Raw genomic sequence first — 20,834 nt, 5'->3', positions numbered from 1 at the left:
ATTGACAATTGTTATTCTGGCTATAATCTTAGTTTTTCTATCTATCTATCTATCTATCTATCTATCTATCTATCTATCTATCTATCTATCTATCTATCTATCTATCTATCTATCTGACATTTTTTACAACTTGTGATTTATGGCTAGGTATCCCCAGGGGTGAGCAATTTTAATTGTTTTTAGCCCTTTTTGAGTTTGATGTGTCTCTTGTGCTATTATTCACAGTATTCTTTTGAGTTTACTTCTACTTATTTGCTTGTTTTTTTTTCTGTTTGTTTTTTATATTTTTGAATTTTTGCTAGAATACATTTTGAATTGCAATTGTATTCATACAATTTAGATCCCTGTTTATATTGTGAATTTTATATAATTAGCATAGTCATTCTTACTGGAATATCTCTTTCCATGGGGCATAACTTAAATGCATTAAGGTGAAAAAACATGAACCTTTACAACCCCTTTAAGTATTTTGTATAGTCGTTCTTACTGGAAAAACAAAATGTTTTGGCACATACATTAGCATGATTTACATTAGCAACGATTGTTGAGGGGAATCAATCCAGTGAATGATAGTATTTATAATGATTATTCTTTTTTTATTTTAACCAGAGGGGTGAGCCCTCCCTGCCATCATAATTCAATCATCAATGTTGCTGGCACTGATCATTTAGGAAAAACCTCACAGGCTGGTTGTTCACAAGTCGATCAATACAGCAAGCCCATAAATTAATCCAAATTCAGCCAGTCCTTGCTGTGCCGGCCCATTTTCGATCCATGTATAGCCAGCATAAGAACCTTATATGAAGATTAAACTTTTACACAAACTTGAGCTCCATGTACAGTTGCAATAAAAAGTATGTGAACCCTTTTGGAATAATATGGATTTCTGCACAAATTGGTCATAAAATGTGATCTGATCTTCATCTAAGTCACAACAATAGACAATCACAGTCTGCTTAAACTATAACACACAAAGAATTACATGTTACCATGTTTTTATTGAGCACACCATGCAAACATTCACAGTACAGGTGGAAAAAGTATGTGAACCCCTAGACTAATAACATCTGCAAGAGCTAATTGGAGTGAGCTGTCAGCCAACTGGAGTCCAATCAATGAGATGAGATTTGAGGTGTTGGTTTAAGCTGCCCTGCCCTATAAAAAACACACACCAGTTCTGGGTTTGCTTTTCAAGAGAAGCATTGCTTGATGTGAATGATGCCTCACACAAAAGAGCTCTCAGAAGACCTACGATTAAGAATTGTTGACTTGCATAAAGCTGGAAAGGGTTATAAAAGTATCTCCAAAAGCCTTGCTGTTCATCAGTCCACGGTAAGACAAATTGTCTATAAATGGAGAAAGTTCAGCACCGCTGCTACTCTCCCTAGTGGCCGCCCTGTAAAGATGACTGCAAGAGCACAACGCAGACTGCTCAATGAGGTGAAGAAAAATTCTAGAGTGTCAGCTAAAGACTTACAAAAGTCTCTGGCATATGCTAACATCCCTGTTAGCGAATCTATGATACTTAAAACACTAAACAAGAATGGATTTCATGGGAGGATACCACAGAGGAAGCCACTGCTGTCAAAAAAAAACATTGCTGCACGTTTACAGTTTGCACAAGAGCACCTGGATGTTCCACAGCAGTACTGGCAAAATATTCTGTGGACAGATAAAACCAAAGTTGAGTTTTTTAGAAGAAACACACAACACTATGTGTGGAGAAAAACAGGCACAGCACACCAACATCAAAACCTCATCCCAACTGTGAAGTATGGTGGTGGGGGCATCATGGTTTGGGGCTGCTTTGCTGCATCAGGGCCTGGACAGATAGCTATCATCGAAGGAAAAATGAATTCCCAAGTTTATCAAGACATTTTGCAGGAGAACTTAAGGCCATCTGTCCACCAGCTGAAGGTCAACAGAATATGGGTGTTGCAACAGGACAACGACCCAAAGCATAGAAGTAAATCAACAACAGAATGGCTTAAACAGAAGAAAATACGCCTTCTGAAGTGGCTCAGTCAGAGTCCTGACCTCAAACCGATTGAGATACTGTGGCATGACCTCAAGAAACGATTCACACCAGACACCCCAAGAATATTGCTGAACTGAAACAGTTCTGTAAAGAGGAATGGTCAAGAATTACTCCTGACCGTTGTGCACGTCTGATCTGCAACTACAGGAAACGTTTGGTTGAAGTTATTGCTGCCAAAGGAGGTTCAACCAGTTATTAAATCCAATGATTCACATACTTTTTCCACCTGCACTGTGAATGTTTACATGGTGTGTTCAATAAAAACATGGTAACATTTAATTCTTTGTGTGTTTAAGCAGATTGTGATTGTCTATTGTTGTGACTTAGATGAAGATCAGATCACATTTTATGACCAATTTGTGCAGAAATCCATATAATTTCTGTAGTGCCTGTGTACTTTCAGTCCAGGTGCTATCTTAAATTTAGAGGGGAATGAGAGAGTTACTTGGCTCTCATCCGGTTAATCTATGTAAATTGGGTCTCTGCCGGGTTGGGCCGCACTGTGGTTTCAATCTGTGTTCCAGAGATGCTTTTCCACCTCGGGGAGACAGATGGCGCCAGAGGGGCCCATGCAGGGGTGCCTCTCTCCAGCAGCCAATCAGTGGGGGTTTTCCCTCGCGGGGCATGCTGGGGAAGGGTATTTCTGAGGCAGACGCCTTTGGTCGGGAGTATTGTTACGGGTGCGGCACCCACCTTCAGGGTGTGCGCACATCACGGGCCCCGGCGATGTGGCCTACCAGGCCGGGGTGCATGTGCTATGTGGTGTTCTTGGTTCCGGGACCATGACGGCCCGGAGCAACTGAAGCTGGTGGGGCCCCAGTGATCTACTTCGTCCCCCAACTTTCTGAGGAAGATCCCAAGCGAGTTGTGCTGTTTGGTGGGGAGTCGGTCTGAGGAGAGCCCGGAGGCAGGTGATCCAACAGGGCTTTGACAATCCACTGGGGATAGAGGGGACCTTACATTGACAGTTTGTCTGTTGGCAACCTGTCAGTTGGTGACCATTTGAGAGACTACCTGAGGGAGATTCAGGCACTAAATTTACTAAGGAGAATCTACCTCATGATCTACATTCTGGAAAAGGGGCCTGTGGCAGAGACTTATGTTCTCCTCAAGTGTTTGAGTGATACTCTGGCTGCCAGGTCGGTGTGAGAGGCCTGTCCGGATACACTATACCCACTCCAGCTGAGAGGCGACGAAGTAAAAGTTCCGCTAGAAGCAGGACTGCTTCTATATTGTTCAAGCCTGAATCTGATAACTCTCCTCTTCACCCATCTTCTTCCTATTCTACCTCAAGTTACTGTTTTGCCGTGTTGGGTGAAATAAAGCACAAGAAAAGACACCTGCTGCTTGGACATTCCATTATTGCTCTCATCACTTCATCATCATCTTTACCCCTAGACCAGGCGAGGGCAAACTCGGCCCTCCAGCTGTTTTGAAACTACAAGTCCCATGAGACATTGCAAGACCCTGACAATCACAGGCATGACTCCTAGAGGCAGAGGCATGATGGGATTTGCAGTTTCACCACAGCTGGAGGGCCGAGATTGCCCACCCCTGCCCTAGACGCTCACAGAGGTAACGCGCTATCCCTATTCTATCCAGCGGCTCCTGCGGGGGTAGCGCTACATTTCAAAAGTGTATACTTTTTATTGCAACTCTATCTATCTATCTATCTATCTATCTATCTATCTATCTATCTATCTATCTATCTATCTATCTATCTACCTATCTATCTGATCTATCTGATCTATATATCCAACTTCCTATCACTTTCTGTCTATCTTATCTATCTGATCTATATATCTATCTATCTATCTATCTATCTAATCTATCTATCCAATGTATATATCTATCTATCACATATGTCTGTCTATCTATCTATCTATCTATCTATCTATCTATCTATCTATCTATCTATCTATCTATCTATCTATCTATCTATCTATTGTTCTATGTGTCTGTCTATCTGATCTATATGTCTATCTTCCTATCACATCTTTATGTCTATCCTATCTATCTATCTATCTATCTCTCTATCTATCTATCTATCCATCTATTGTTCGTTCTATGTGTCTGTCTTTCTGATCTATATATCTATCTTCTTTCACATCTTTCTGTCTATCTAATCTATCTATCTAATGTATATATCTAGCTATTTATCACATCTTTCTGTCTATCTATCTATCTATCTATCTATCTATCTATCTATCTATCTATCTACCTATCTATTGTTCTATGTGTCTGTCTGTCTATCTGATCTATACAGTATATCTATCTTCCTATCACATCTATCTATCTATCTATCTATCTATCTATCTATCTATCTATCTATCTATCTATCTATCTATCTATCTACGTTCTGTGTACTCTCTGATGCCAGTATCCAGCATTTTATGCTATGGAGCAATGTATAAAATACAGTAGTCCATTACAACCTATGAGCCAGTCTGTATGTTTCTGGAGCTGATGAGGTGGATCTGGGTGGTTACTGTGGGCTGCAGCACTTTGTATATCATCAAAGCTCCTTGCATGTCATTCCAATAATTCTAATAGTTCTATAACACCCATAAAAATGACCCTTTCTGGTCTTGCGGTGGAAGCCCACCCCCTGTGATTAGAAACAGGTTTGCAAGCATGTGTATGGGAACCACTTTATCCTTGTAAATGATTTTATCACAAGACTATTGGAGATGAGCATCTCACGTTGCCATGGAGACCCTGCGAACTGGAATAGGGAGAAAAGGCCTGGCTATGGCACATTCGTATATTCCAGCAGAATTAACCAAAGTGAATGAACACAAGCAATTTAGCCATATGCTGATCCCTTCCTCGGGGACACTGCAAATACACACGTCGACCCAGGACTAATTACCTATTGTCATTTCTATAGACCTCTTTCATTTTTGCATCCTTTGCTGTGTGTGTGATCATCATTCACAACATTAGTGCTACCAGTTCTAAATTCCTCCTCTCCTGCCTGTGGTCCTCTCTTCAGCATCCTCCCTGCTTTCCTAATAGAACATCCTCCCTACAGATTCATAAACCAGCCTGGCCGTGCTTCATTTTTGTATCAGAAAATATGAATAATATACTATAGATAGTGAGAAGAGAACCAAATCTCCATAGATTTTATCAGCTTCGTTGATTTTAGGGATCTTTTTTATCCTTTGTAAATCCTTTCCCAGAAAATCCCTAATTTTTTCTCACCTTCTCTTTATTGCTATCCCTCCGTTCAATCCATATTAAACCGACGTCTATACCTCTTTGTCCCACTCTTTTCCTTCTGCTTTTCTTCCCCCTCCCCCACCTCAATCCCAATGCTGTGTACATGCTCTCGCCTCATTCTCTCTCTCCCTCCATCTCTCCCCTTTTCTCTCGTGTACTTTTTTCACAGTGGTTTCTCCCAGTGACATAATAACAGGATGCTGAAGTCTTTCTCCTTTTCTGCAAAATATCCCCTCTTAAAATAAATGCCATTCCACAGAACCTTCCAGGGCATGAGGGAGAGATGCTAATACATCCAGGGATTTATATGAGCATCTCCTGATCATCCTATAGACACACAGACATACATTCTCATCCAAGCACACGATTTAAGCAAGGTAAGAGCATCATTCTAGCAACATGGTAGCTAGCTACAGGATCAGCTTTTGTCAGCTGTGCAGCACTTTCTATGTGTATTACCCAATTTCATTCATGTATATAATACCCAATATTTCCAATAATTATTATTTAGATGTGTCTATCTGTGCCTGTCTAAAAAAAAATTGTTGCATGACTGTCAGTTTTTTTTTTCCTTCTAGCCCATCTGTAATCAGCGGTCATAGAATTTTGGAAAATGCAACAGATACTTAGTAACATGCTTAACAATTGGCTTTATCTGGATTTTCAAAAGGGATTGGACAAATGCTGGCAATTAGCAAACTGGTTTTCTAATGCTATCCGCTAAAGAGGGACAGATGGTTATTTTTTTATTTTACATGGATATCATTTAGTTTTAATGTATCCTCTGTATTAGCTGGTGATGTATGACATATAGTGAAAGGCTGATTAGCAAGTGGTGCTAAATGAATAATTACAGTTGTGAGGTTAGGAGTTTGGGTGGCAAAAGGAAAATCGTAATATATATGTATCGAATGAACGTATATAGCTAATTTATTTTCTTAAAGCTAATATGTCATATATTTAATCACTCCAACACAAATGTGCATGACCATTCATATGTGCTGGTATCTGTCTATCTATCTATCTAGATATCTAGATATCTATCTATCTAGCTAGCTATCTTTTTTTATTTTTCTATGCATTTATAGAATGTGTAGCAATCTGTTTGACTTAGTAATGCCCATACATTATACATGCTTATGCCATGCCAGACAAAATGTAGCACAGATGTGTATTATGCAAGTGAATTTGACTTGCCTGTGCACTGGTCCCTAAACAGATATATATTACTTAGATGAATGTCTCCTAGAAAGATAGAGGGGTCAGGAAGCCGCTTTGTTTTATTTCCGTTGTCCTTTCCCTCCTCCCAGCTAGTGGTGTTTGAAACACTGACATGATCTTTATCGTTCCATAAAATGTACATGTGAAGTAGAAGTGCCCTCTCCAGCCCTTCAGCAGGTTGTGGGCAGGTGGCCACTGAACTAGCGCTAACAGACCGGAGATTTTACCTCCCACAGCAAGACTGGAGGTATTAGGTGAGCTGTTTTTGGTCTGTGGGTGGCTGTGCATAACTAATTAGGTATTATATATCTGTTCATATAGTTTGTGCCATGGTATGGTGTTTAAAGCCTATTTTATTTTTATTCTTATGCCATAACATGGATAAATGGTTATGGTAATGCTGGATGACTGGTTGTAATGAAAGACTATATTGATAAATTATAGTAAACTACAGCTTATTATAGGAAATGGAGTGTACTTCTCTCAAAGTTACATCCATAATTGCCTGTCATTTCATATGTGCCCTTGCTGGTAATCTAACTTAATTTCATATTTACGAATTTAAAATTGCCTTGACTATAATGTGACATCTACCCTTCCAGATCAATCTCATTAACAGGAAGATCAACAAATAGGCCTTTTAAAACCCAGAGGGATGTTAACTCTTGTTGCCTACGATGCCTTGCTTAATGATAAACTTCAGCCCCCTGCAGGATATTAAGTGTTAATGAGGTCATATTTCACACTGGCACCTCATAACTCGTTGTTGGTGCTATAGAATTGTTGTGCTTAGATAGCAGTAACTGGTATCAGCCATGAAATATTTTGCCATGTCTTTTCATACTGTGAGGAGGAAAGGTGAACTATTCTGAGATGAATGCCCTAACCACTAAGCATCAATCAAGTAAAGGGTCTGTGCCCCATGTTGGCTGATTGTTCGTCTTATTTAAAAGAACAATCCAATCAAAATGGATATTTAAATTAGAGGTGGACAGTAGTGGGTTGAGTCATTCATTCTTATGTTTCTTGGGCCCTTCATCAACAAGATCTCCCGCTGGAGTTTCCGGCTTTGCTCCCACCGATCATGCAGTTTGATTCCTCCTACTGTAGCAGGATTGTCATGCTGTTATATTCTCTGTTTTGTAAAATAAAGGAAATGCCAGCTGGGAAATTGAGACCCTTAATGACCACAGCAGGTGGGCTAACTTGAGAAGCCAGGTACAGAGATCTGTCAGACCTAGTACACATTTCTGATTGGTTGATTTGAGTTTTTACAACAGTGAATTCACTTTCTGTATTGAATAATGATGCCTTAATGATATAAAATGGGACACAATGTATATATATATATATATTAAAAAAAAGAGCACTATAACACTGACAATAGAATGAAACTGTATTTATGAGTCTATGGCACTGTACCATAAGAAGTGGTGTTCATTTTACGCTCAAACTATTGCTATGCTACAGCAGTAATGAGTAATCCACAAGAGGACTTCAAATGAAAAGAACTAAAGGAGTTGTGAGAAGTATAAAGTAGACTTATCTCAGATACATACGGTATAGTCATTTTTGTGACTATTCTTACAGTTTGTTCATGGTGTTACTTATTGACTGATATGTTAAGCTGGCAGTGGTCACACATGTAAGAGTCTTTTCTAACAGTATAGTTTTTTATGTGTGTTTTGCTTGTTGTTAATTACTGTCTTCCAATATCACCATTCACAGCATAACATGTTGCAATCCAATGGACATTGTATATTGTAAAAGACTATACGAAATTCCTACTTGCTTGAAGGTTTCAACAGCTATACAGAGAGTGTTAAAAAGCATAGAGCAATCCATTGACAGTCATAATCCCTAAATGGCCCCTGTGTGGGACAACTATTGCCACATGTACAGACACCTAACTTGGCCATAGATAGGTCAGTTTTTTCAATCATCCAGCAGGTTGATCAGAATAAAAGATTCCCCCACTTACACAAGTGAGTTGGATAAAGGAATAATTCCCACTGTGCTATTGTATTCTAACAGAAGGGACTCCTCCACTGTCAGAATACACTGATTAGAGCTGCAGCCGAATGGCTTCATGTGCTGACCAAATGAAAATTTCTAACATTTCCCTGTTAGAGAAGCCGATCATTAAATGAACTTCTCTCAAATCCAGAGATGGATTCAAATTTGGCCTTTGCTGAACTGGCTGATTTTCGATCCATCTATACCCAGCTTTATTCATGATAGATAGATAGATAGATAGATAGATAGATAGATAGATAGATAGATAGATAGATAGATAGATAGATAGATAGATAGATAGATAGATAGATAGATAGATAGATAGATAGATAGATAGATAGAAATGTATTCTTAGCTCTCTTATGGTTTATATTATACAACTGGGGTCAGACAGCGAACACTCCCAATACTTCCAGTCCAAATGGTGTTGAGAGGAATAGAGAGAAGCATTGGACATTATCTCAGTAGAGCTCACACAGATGGTATGTCCATCCCTGGTACAATCGCAACACCATGCAGACTGCGGAGCTCAAATGAAACACTTTTTAATGCCATAAAAAACATCAATTGTTGGTCATCTATAAAGACTCTACAAATTTTGAGATGTGTTGAGCATTTCAAATTAAACTGAAAAGTAAAATCTGTTTATAATGTGTAACAACGAGTTTAACACTTCAAATCGACCTGTTGTCTATGTAAAAAGAATATATAGAAAAATGTCACTTTATGACCTTTTATGTAAAGCAGGGGAATCCAGGTGTTTCTGAGCATTGAGAGTTCTCCTCAGATCTTGACCTGAAGTGTTGTTGAACACACAGACTTGCTAGAAAGCATACAGAGGGCCCAGTTCTCTACTGCAAATGTAGGGAGTGCTGCAGGCCATCCAGCCATATGGGCTTTGCAGCAGCCTCCCCCCTCTTACCACCACAGTTAAACCTGTAAAATTACATCATTCACCAATATGTCAGTTATGTATATAAGCAAAATCAGGAAAGAAGCCATGGACAGGGGTTAATCTATTTGATAATTTTTCCTATTTGTTGAAACAAGGCCAAAGTATACGTATCACTCTCTGTGTTTTGTGACTAGTGCACTTTTTCGGCTGTTTAACATAGTGGATGCTGATACAGTAGTACTGGAAAAATGAAACTGAGAACATTGAAGTAGTTTCCTATAAAAGCAAAACAGAGTTCACCTTTCATTTTCTATATTTGAAATGGTCAGTATACACAGCAACTCCAGTTTTATTTTTGTTTCTAGTTGTATCATTCCCATTTTTCAAATACATGGAATATTTACGATATATCCATCTTTCACCTTAAATGTACCGACGTAGTAAATGTAGGGCATAAGCAAAGATCATACTGTACATAGTGATAAGGAACAATTCAAACAATTGGCATATGTAAATATCAACTGGAATCCATCAGAAGGAAACTTTTAGATCGAAATTCATAATTCAAAGCACAACTCTAGAAAAGCAGTTGGGTTTGCAATTCTGTTTGGATGGTCTCATGCCTCATTTAAACCTGAAAACGTGCACAGCTGGACAGGTAACAAACTGTTTTTTTATGTCTTACTTTCTGTGTCCTGCCCTGAACATAAGGCTGTATTCATTTTAATTATCCAATCAAGTGTGAGTAAAAAATCCTTTTTTTTTTTCTCCCTTGCACATGATTGAGTATTCAATATGAACACAGCTTCAACTAGTTTAAGTTTGGTGAACCTTCACACAGTCCCTGCACCTTTATCAAGCAATCCAAATTAATCAACATCATAACCTCTATTCAAAGAGCATGCAGATAAACCAGAAAGCGGTAATTTGACCGTTGAACTGAGGTAGTAGCAAATGTTTTTTTTGTTGGCTGTGCAATGTGGCAGGGATGGGTAAATGGCAAGAGTGGATAAACAAAATTACAAAATTGCTGACAGTATGCCAAAATACAGAAAAAAAAGGAATGATTATCCACTTCAGCCCGGACCATATTGCTGTTTTTGCAATTCAGCACTGCGTCGCTTTAACTGACAATTGCACGGTCGTGCGACGTGGCTCCCAAACAAAATTGGTGTCCTTTTTTTCACACAAATAGAGCTTTCTTTTGGTGGTATTTGATCACCTCTGCGGTTTTTATTTTTTGCGCCATAAACAAAAATTTTGCGACAATTTTGAAAGAAAATTTATATTTTTTACTTTTTGCTGTTTTTTTTACTAGTAATGGCGGTGATCAGCGATTTTTATCGGTACTGCGAACTTATGGCGGACACTTCGGACACTTTTGACATATTTTTGGGACCATTGGCATTTTTATAGCGATCAGTTCTATAAAAATGCATTGATTACTATAAAAATGCCACTGGCAGGGAAGGGGTTAACACTAGGGGGTGAGGAAGGGGTTAATTATGTTCCCTGTGTGTGTTCTAACTGAAGGGGGGTGGGACTGACTAGGGGAAATTACTGATCGCTGTTCATACATTGTATGAACAGATGATCAGGCATTTCTCCCCCTGACAGGACTGTTTACATACACAGCTCCCGGTTCTCGCTCTGTAACGAGCGATCGCGGGTGCCTGGTGGTGATCGCGCCCGCCGGGCACGCACGCCGGGACCAGGAGCGAGCGGGGGGCATGCGCGCACGCCTCCTATTGGCTGACACGCGAGATGTTGTAATATTACGTGATCTCACGCAGGGGAGCTGACCGGCGGCTGGTCGGCAAGTGGTTATGATTAGCTGTGCCAGAAGAAGCCTTAGTTGTTTATTTTGTAATTTTGCCATACATGCTTCTAAGGTACTCTTATGTTTGCCCTTAAAAAGCGGGGACGTTTTTGGAAAATAATGAAATAAATTAGTGCCTGTTAGCACATATGTAGAGAAATATTAACTCCCTAATATGGGTGATACACTCTACATCCATTTTTTACAGTCTTCAGGGCCCTATATCATCAAGGAGTTTAGACAAAAATTCATAGGAACTCTTTTTTTTTGTCCAGACTAGTTTGTCAAAGGGGGATCGTTTAGGCTTTTGGGAGCCAATGAATTGAGTCTGGCAAAGTGTAAAAATGTGTACTGAGTAAAAGAAAAGAAAAAATAAAATAAGGAAAGAGATTAAGGAAGAGTATTTTTACAGGATCGGACCACACAAAAGTGATATTTCAGTTTTTGGTAGATATTGCAGTGTTAACCACTATGACAATATTTTTTTACATCTCCCAGGGGGTCTATTGATTAGGTCTAGATGGTTGTGGCCTGTGTATACCTGTTGTGGCCTTTGTGAGTGGCTCCCATTTTTATATATAATTGGTTATACTGAAACACACAAAAAGTGGGCAGAAATGCCCCCCCCCAGGAGAACAGGGACATGGTCAGTGATAATGACAGGGAGAATTTGTTATTGGAATATCCAGGGCATAAAGGAAGCCAGTGCCTGACTCACTTCACTTGACTCCTAGCACCTATAACTAAATTATCACTTTTAAGTAGACTGGTTCATCAAATATATGCTGAATTTACCAGTAATAACATATTTAAAGCTCAAATTTGACTTGAGGGGGGGGGGGGGGTGGTTGCGGGGGGCAACATTTACAATGCACCAGTTGATGCATGAAGTTTTAACAATACATATTGTTTTAAAACCGTGCCCTTGACTTGTCAGTATGATCACTCTTGGCTTAGTTTCAGCTTAAACTTGCATGATTTTCCCAGGAAAGCACTGTCTCCACTTCTTCTGGTTAAACAGTTCCCCATTATGTGTGTCATGCAATGACTGATGGTCTATGTCTTTTAACATACTGTGAAAAAGATTTCAACAAACCTATACCACTGAAACAGCTTCTGAAAATTGTACCTTAACTGCACCCACTGACTCCCTTTCAGCAATGCAGCTGTCTATAGATTTTTTTTGCACAAGAACTAAGGAATGCATTTCTGGATGCAGGTACAGTGGGGAAAATAATTATTTGATCCCCTGCAATTCAATTTATAACATTTGTATCATGTGTTTTTTTTTTTTTTTGGGGGGGGGGGAGGTTGATATTCTGTCTCTACCATTTAAAATACACCTATGATAAAAAAATATAGACCCTTCATTTCTTTGTAAGTGGGCAAACTTACAAAATATACAGGGGATCAAATAATTATTTTCCCCATTGTATGGCTTTGCCTATAATTTCTAGGAAATCAGTGTTTTCACCGGCCCTTTAGGGGGCCTTAGTAAAATAGTTAGATAAGAAAGAAGAAGCTGGTGTGAGGTGGGTGGAGGTGATGTCTCAGTCCCAATTAGTATTCATACAACAACCATCTTATGCCCATGGGACTTTTAAGGAGTCACACCTCAAACATATATAAAAAATGTAAGAACAATTATTTATTGACATACATTTAAAAACAACACATAATACATAAATTGGTATTAAAAAAGCTACATGTTAAATACTAAATATAATTTAATGAAGGAACCTTTGCAATCCGTGTTAATATATCTACCATCAATCTGAAAAATCTGTGCTAACATTCTCAATTAATTTCGCGAGGGAGACCTCGCTTCTTCAAGTAATGCAGATGAAAGTATAATTTGTAGAAATTAACCGCCATCTTTACCCCAATAGTGGTATCGCCAGCAGGTGGATGAAAGTCAGATATTTTCCAAACAGTATTCCAAAAATATATGGTAGCAGAGGTCAGAATGAGGTAAACCATGGGTCCACTATTCTCCAACCGGGAGCTGTGGAAGGGCAGGAGGATGAGAGAAAGATGACACCGCTCTGAGTGTGGAACCCGGCAAGTTGGTGTCAGATCCGTTAAGGAAAAATAAATCACCCCAATCCTTATAGGTGAAGAAACAGCGAATATCCAGCAGTCAGATCACAGCCATTTCGTAGGTTCCATGTTAATTGTTCCTTCATTGAATTATATTTAGTATTTAATGTGTACTTTTTGAATACCAATTTATGTATTATGTGTTGTTTTAAAATGTATGTCAATAAATAATTTTTCTTTATATTTTTTTTATATATGTTTGAGGTGTGACTTAAAATTCCCGTGGGAGTCTATGGCCACACCACCCTGAATGCGCCCGCTCTCGTCTGATCTTGGAAGCTAAGCAGGGTCGGGCCTGGTTAATACTTGGATGGGAGACCGCCTGGAAATACCAGGTGCTGTAGGCTTAAAAAAAATAAAAAAAAATCCTGTGGGCATAAGGTGGTTGTTGTATGATTAGCAAAATAGTTCTTTATCATACCTGCTTTCTTTCGAAAGTGTCATTCTATACATTTTTGTCCAAAAGATGTCAACTTTAAATGCCAACTATGCCTAAAACTTATCTTTTGGGTATGGTTGGTAGTAGACCCCAAACACATAGTAACTTCTTTGGGGACCCTAGTGGCAAGATAGACATGCAACAGTCAGCCATCCTGCCAATGTCTTTATACAAAGAATCAGGCCCTGTACACAAGACCGAGTTTCTCGGCAAAAATTAGCCAGAAACTCGATCGGAGCTGAATTCTGCCGAGAAACCCGGCGTGTGTACACTTTCGGCCGAGGAAGCCGACGAGTTCCTCGTCGAGCCAAATAGAGAACATGTTCTCTATTTCCTCGTTGTTCAATGAGGAAAGTTGGCTCGCCGAGATCCTTGGCGGCTTCACACAGAACTCGACGAGCAAAACGATGAGTTTTGCCCGTCGAGTTCCTCGGACGTGTGTACGAGGCCTCACAGTCTTGCTGTCCCCTTGAGCCTTAGTGAAGAAAGTTTTAACTGTTGGAAATGTGCCATTTAAAATTGGAGGTTTTGGTTTACATGCTTAAAAATCCAAATGAATGTTGAGTTTAAATCGTCTAAACACATTCTAGATACATCAGAACAAAAAGTGTGCAAAGCATTATTGTTTTTTTTTATAGATAGATGCCACATCCTGAGTAAAAGGGCCACTGCCGTGCCAGTATATTGAAATGGACTTTGGGATAGTTGGATGCCAGTCTGGCACTCCTCGTAAGGATAGACATTAAAATAGGACTATAGGCAAAACTTTTTTTTGTTTTTTTTGATCATGTGGGATAGAGCAAGGAAGGGTTACAACCCTTGTCAAATTTTTTATTCGCCCTCCGTGTCCCATTGGGGAGATTTTCCTTCACTTACTGTCCCATAGTTAAACAAGAAGCGAGAGAAAATCTAGCAAATTAGGAGAATTTCTTGGGGACCCCCAGGTCACCATAACTATTGTCCCCATTTTAAGATTTCCTCTCTATTACGTTTCTGGGGATTACTCAAAATTGGGTATTTTCTTTTACTTTCACTTTTACTGATAATGGTAAATAAGACAAATAGAGAGAATGAATCGCCTTAACAGGGACACAGACAGCAATAAAAACTGATAGGTGTTCTTATTCCCCTCCACAAAAAAGTTTTTCCTTTGGTTACACTTTAAGGATACTACTCAGAATATTATCCAGGCATGCTCACAGTATACAGTATGTGTGACTGGCAAAAGGTTATAGGCACAATGTTGTAGGCACAAGGTTAAAGCTGCAAGGTTCTTTTCTGAACTTGGTATTAAACTGTACTACTTTAATAAAAACTGTGTCTTTGGCCCATGCAGAATAAACAGTTTTTGTATCATTATTCGGCAAGGCTAACTTTAGATATGGATTACTACACCTACTGTATAACTCCAAATAGAAGCTAGATTCCCCATATATTCTTCTGTATGGCGGTTGCAGAACAGAAAGAATGAGCAGACTTTGTAATGATAATGGGTAGGGGCAAAGCTGAGAACCCTAGTGGAGTAATCTTCATTGGGGTTGATTTACTTAAACTGGAGCATGCAAAATCTGGGGCATCTCTACATGGAAACCAATCAGCCTCCAGGTTTTGTTGTTAAAGATTTATTGAACAAGCTGAAGTTAGAAGCTGATTGGCTATCATGCACAACTACACCAGATTTTGCACTCTCCAGTCTTAGTAAATCAACCCCATTGTGTTATCTTTTAGAATAAACTGGCATGTGAAAGTTGGAGGACATCAAAGGACGCTTTCCTCGACTTGTTCATTCCCCGACTTGTTCATTCCCCGACTTAGTTGGGGTAGGCGGTACACTTTGGTGGGGGTGGGTCAGCCACACAGTGTGACCTTTGACCTCTGGGAACCCGCCTTCTGATCTTTGACCTTTGGGGGAGGTCCCTGTTCCAAGTCCTGAGTCCTAGCCATATTCTTCAATGGGAAACCCTAACCCCTAACCCTAACCCCCTAACCCTAACCCTAACCCCTAACCCTAACCCAAGCCCTAACCCTAAGCCCTAACCCTAACCCTAAGCCCTAATCCTAACCCTAAGCCCTAACCCTAACCCTAAACCTAATTTTGAGTCGCTTGACAAGTAGATGTCTTATATTGATTTTACTGCATTTATATGCTAATGGCTTTTGGAAGACACTGTGAAGTATTAATATGTATTGTTGGAAGTGGATGTTGTTTGTTATGTGGTTTGAATGTGAAACATTTTGGTTAGCAAATTGTTCAAATCCATGTATAGTTCCAAAAAATAATTACATTTCAGGTATTCAAAATCTCTGCAGTGACCATTTTATATAAATATATTTCCCAACAGTAGCCATATTGCTATATACACTATATTACCAAAAGTAAACATGAACTTTAATAGAATTCCAGTCTTATGCCTCGTACACGCGGTTGGAAATTCCGACAACAAATGTTCGATGTGAGCTTTTGGTCGGAAATTCCGACTGTGTGTAGGCTCCATCGGACATTTGCTGTTGGAATTTCCAAGCACGCACAAAAATTTGAGAGCTGGTTCTCAAATTTACCGACAACAAAAGTTCTTCATCTGTATGCAATTCCGATGCACACAAATCCTATGCATGCTCAGAACCAATTTGACACATGCTCGGAATCATAAACTTTATTTTTCTCGGCTTGTCGTAGTGTTGTACGTCACCGCGTTCTTGACGTTCGGAATTTCTGACAAGATTTGTGTGACCGTGTGTATGCAAATTTGAGCCAAAATTCCGTCAGAAAAAATCCACAGTTTTGTTGACGGAATTTCCGATCGTGTGTATGCGGCATTAGTCTGTAAGGTTCAATATTGAGTTGGCCCACCCTTTGCAGCTATAACAGCTTCAAGTCTTTTGGGAAGGCTACAAATGGAAAAAGAAAATATGGACAGTCGCACTCCAAAAAACCTTGATGGTTATCTTTATTTAAATAAGGAAAAATGCACTACACGGGAGTAAAACAGCTGACGCATTTCGCACTATAAATTAGTGCTTAATCATAGCTATTATAGGGGTTGGTTTGGGTTTGGCCCCTTAGTTCCAGTGAAGGCATCAGCATACCAAGACATTTTGGACAATTTTATGCTCCCAACTTTGTGGGAACAGTTTGGGGATGTCCCCTTCCTGTTCCAACATGACTGCACACCAGTGCACAAAGCAAGGTCCAAAAATGACATGGATGAGTGAGTTTGGGGTTAAGGAACTGACTGGCCTGCACAGAATCCTGACCTCAACCCAACAGAACACCTTTGGGATGAATTAGAGTGAGACTGCGAGACAGAGCTTGTGGACTCCACAACAGTGCCTGACCTCACAAATGCGCTTCTGGAAGAATGGTTATATATTCCCATAGACAACCTCCTAAACCTTGTGGATGGCCTTCACAGAAGAGTTGAAGCTGTTATAGCTGCAAATGGTGGGCCAACTCAATATTGAACCCTACATACTAAGACTGGATTGTCATTTGAGTTCATGTGCGTGTAAAGGCAAGCATCCCATTACTTTTGGTAATATAGGGCCAGATTCACAGCCAGGCGGCGCAGCGTAACGTAACTGATTTAGGTTACACTGCCGCAATTTTTCTGGCTAAGTGCCCGATCCACAAAGCACTTACCTGGAAATTTGCGGCGGTGTATCCTAAATCCGTCCGGCGCAAGGCGGGCCCAATCGAATGGGGTGAGTCCCATTTAAATTAGGCGCGCTCCCGCGCCGGACGTACTGCACATGCTCTTGTCGCAAATTTCCCGACGTGCTTTGCGTGAAGTTACGACGCGCCAACGTTTTGTGAATCGCGACGGGTAAAAAAGACTTGCGCCAAAAAAAAAAAAAAAAAAAAAATCGAAAGCGACGCGGGAAAGACGGGTATACTTTTACATGGTGTACTAAGTTTACACTTTGTAAAAGGTGCCCTATCTTTGCGATGGCAAACTAACACTTGCGGCGACGTAACGACGGGAAAACATTTTGTGGATCGCCCTAACTGCTAATTTGCATACCCGACGCTGGTTTACGACGCAAAATCCCCCCCGCGGCGGCCGTGGTACTGCATCCTAAGATCCGACAGTGTAAAACTATTACACCTGTTGGATCTTAGGGATATCTATGCGTAACTGATTCTATGAATCAGTCGCATAGATAGAAACAGGGATACGACGGCGTATCAGCAGATACGCCGTCGTATCCCTTTTGTGAATCTGGCCCATAGTGTATATATAACCCATAACTAGACCAAAATATGCAATGCATGGGGTATGGGATAAACACCTGGATTCAACAGAGGCAAGCTTTTTGGTGCTCTATTTCAAAATGTAAACAAAAATCCTCTACATCTTGATAATAGCTACACATGCTTTACACGTGTGAACAATATGATACTTTTATCAGTGCAGTAAAATGGAAAGAAACAATCTAATGCCTCATACACACGGCCGGACTTTCCGAGGAACAAAGTCAGACAGGCTTTTTTTTTGGAAAGTCCGGCCGTGTGTAGCCTCCATCAGACTTTTTTCTTGGAAGTCCGATGGACCTTACATAGTTACATAGTTACATAGTTACATAGTTAGTCAGGTTGAAAAAAGACACAAGTCCATCCAGTTCAACCACAAAAAATAAAAAAACAAAAATAAAAAACACAGTAAAATCCTATACACCCAACTCCATTCCCACAGTTGATCCAGAGGAAGGCAAAAAACCCCAGCAGAGCATGATCCAATTTGCTACAGCAGGGGAAAAAATTCCTTCCTGATCCCCCGAGAGGCAATCGGATTTACCCTGGATCAACTTTACCTACAAATCTTAATACTCAAGTTATATTCTGTACATTTAGGAAAGAATCCAGGCCTTTCTTAAAGCAATCTACTGAGCTGGCCAGAACCACCTCTGGAGGGAGTCTGTTCCACATTTTCACAGCTCTTACTGTGAAAAAACCTTTCCGTATTTGGAGGTGAAATCTCTTTTCCTCTAGACGTTTACGTCTTTAGAGTGCCCCCTTGTCCTCAGTGTTGACCGTAAAGTGAATAACTCAACACCAAGTTCACTGTATGGACCTCTTATATATTTGTACATGTTGATCATATCCCCCCTTATTCTCCTCTTCTCAAGAGTGAATAAATTCAGTTCCTCTAATCTTTCCACATAGCTGAGCTCCTCCATGCCTCTTATCAGTTTGGTTGCCCTTCTCTGCACTTTCTCCAGTTCTCCGATGTCCTTTTTGAGAACTGGTGCCCAAAACTGAACTGCATATTCCAGATGAGGTCTTACTAATGATTTGTACAGGGGCAAAATTATATCTCTGTCTCTGGAGTCCATACCTCTCTTAATACAAGAAAGGACTTTGCTCGCTTTGGAAACCGCAGCTTGGCATTGCATGCCATTATTGAGCTTATGATCAACTAAAACCCCCAGATCCTTCTCCACTACAGATCCCCCCAGTTGTACTCCCCCGAGTATGTATGATGCATGCATATTCTTAGCCCCCAAGTGCATAACTTTACATTTATCTACATTAAACCTCATCTGCCACTTAGTCGCCCAATTAGACAGAGCATTGAGGTCGGCTTGTAAATTGGAGACATCCTGTAAGGACGTTATTCCACTGCATAGCTTGGTGTCATCTGCAAAGACAGAAATGTTACTTTTGATCTCAGACCCAATAACATTTATAAATATATTGAAAAGTAAGGGTCCCAGCACTGAACCTTGGGGTACACCACTGATAACCTTAGACCATTCAGAGTAAGAATCATTAACCAAGACTCTCTGAATTCTGTCTTTCAGCCAGTTTTCTATCCATTTACAAACTGATATATCCAATCCTGTAGACCTTACCTTACACATGAGCCTTGTGTGCGGAACTGTATCGAACGCTTTTGCAAAATCCAAATATATCACGTCCACAGCCACGCCTCTGTCCAGGGTTTTACTTACCTCTTCATAAAAGGAAATCAGGTTTGTCTGACAACTTCTGTCTTTCATGAATCCATGTTGTCTGCTGCTTAAATAGTTTGTTTCCAGCAAGAACTCATCCATGTGGTCTCTTTCTTTCCGTCGGACTTCCGACAAACTCACGGCGGACTTTTGCACGGTCAAAAGTCTGACCGTGTGTACAAGGCATTAAAGTGCACCAGTGCCCAGACTATAGGCAGTACATTTTTTAAAATTTGGATAAAACAGCTAAAACAAGCCATTGCTGGTGTTAGTAGCTGAAGATATTTTGGATAATGCATTTCAAAAATCTCAAGAGAGTTTGTCTCAGGTTGCAACACCTGCTCTCTGTTTAAATTAGAAATACCTGCTGACAGAAAAAAATAGGAAAATATGGTAGAGTATCCCAATAAAGCTCAGAGTATAAGCGAAATACGACGATGCAATTTGCTGCAATTTGAGCGATAATAAACTCACGTGGTGCCTTCTCTGCAGTAAATTAGCCTTAGAACCCGTGTAATTCATATGGGTTTGGGTTTAAAGGGATGAGGTGGCAACCGTAATACACAGCCCTAAGGTAAGTATTCAACATAATGCTTGAAATGGTGTGTCACCACAGCCCCATGACTTCTCTGACCAATGAGAAGTGCATCTGAGACTTATTCTTCCAGTAACGTGTCCCAGAATAAAGGGTCAGTTCGGTCACGTGGTCACACCAACCAATTACCTCTTGCCCTTACAAGCATTATGAATAATACTAAATCTGGAGTTGTGTATTGCGGTGTATGAATCCTTAGGCCCCGTACACACCATAGAATCCATCCGCAGATAAATCCCAGCAAATGGGTTTCAGCGGATAGATCCTATGGTGTGTACACTCCAGCGGATCTATTTCCGCGGATATATCTCCCCTGGGATGGATTCCAGCAGATCGGATATTTGCTGACATGCAGAACATATCCATCTGCTGGAGTCCATCCCAACAGATGGATCCGCTGGTCTGTACAGACTCACCGGATCCATCCGTCCGAAGGGATCCCCCGCATGCGTCGTAATGATTCGACGCATGCGTGGAATTCCTTATATGACAGCGTCACGCACGTCGCCGCGTCATAATCGCGGCGACGGCGCG

At 40.3% G+C, this 20,834-nt stretch overlaps 1 protein-coding gene and 1 pseudogene across 1 annotated transcript in view; both read left to right on the top strand.

The window, feature by feature from the left end:
• Nucleotides 1-5,287: 5,287 nt before the first annotated feature.
• The window catches only part of CACNG8 (calcium voltage-gated channel auxiliary subunit gamma 8), a 124,942-nt gene continuing 109,395 nt past the window's right edge, over nt 5,288-20,834 (top strand). Inside the window, exon 1 of the mRNA XM_040325668.1 lies at nt 5,288-5,640. The gene's annotated coding sequence lies outside the window, so the exon portion shown is untranslated. The remainder of the gene's footprint in view (nt 5,641-20,834) is intronic.
• On the top strand, nt 13,543-13,661 carry LOC120916686 (annotated as a pseudogene).

This window comes from Rana temporaria, chromosome 10, assembly GCF_905171775.1.
Source record: "Rana temporaria chromosome 10, aRanTem1.1, whole genome shotgun sequence".
Classification (NCBI taxonomy): domain Eukaryota; kingdom Metazoa; phylum Chordata; class Amphibia; order Anura; family Ranidae; genus Rana; species Rana temporaria.
This window is presented reverse-complemented; position numbering and strand designations above follow the sequence as displayed.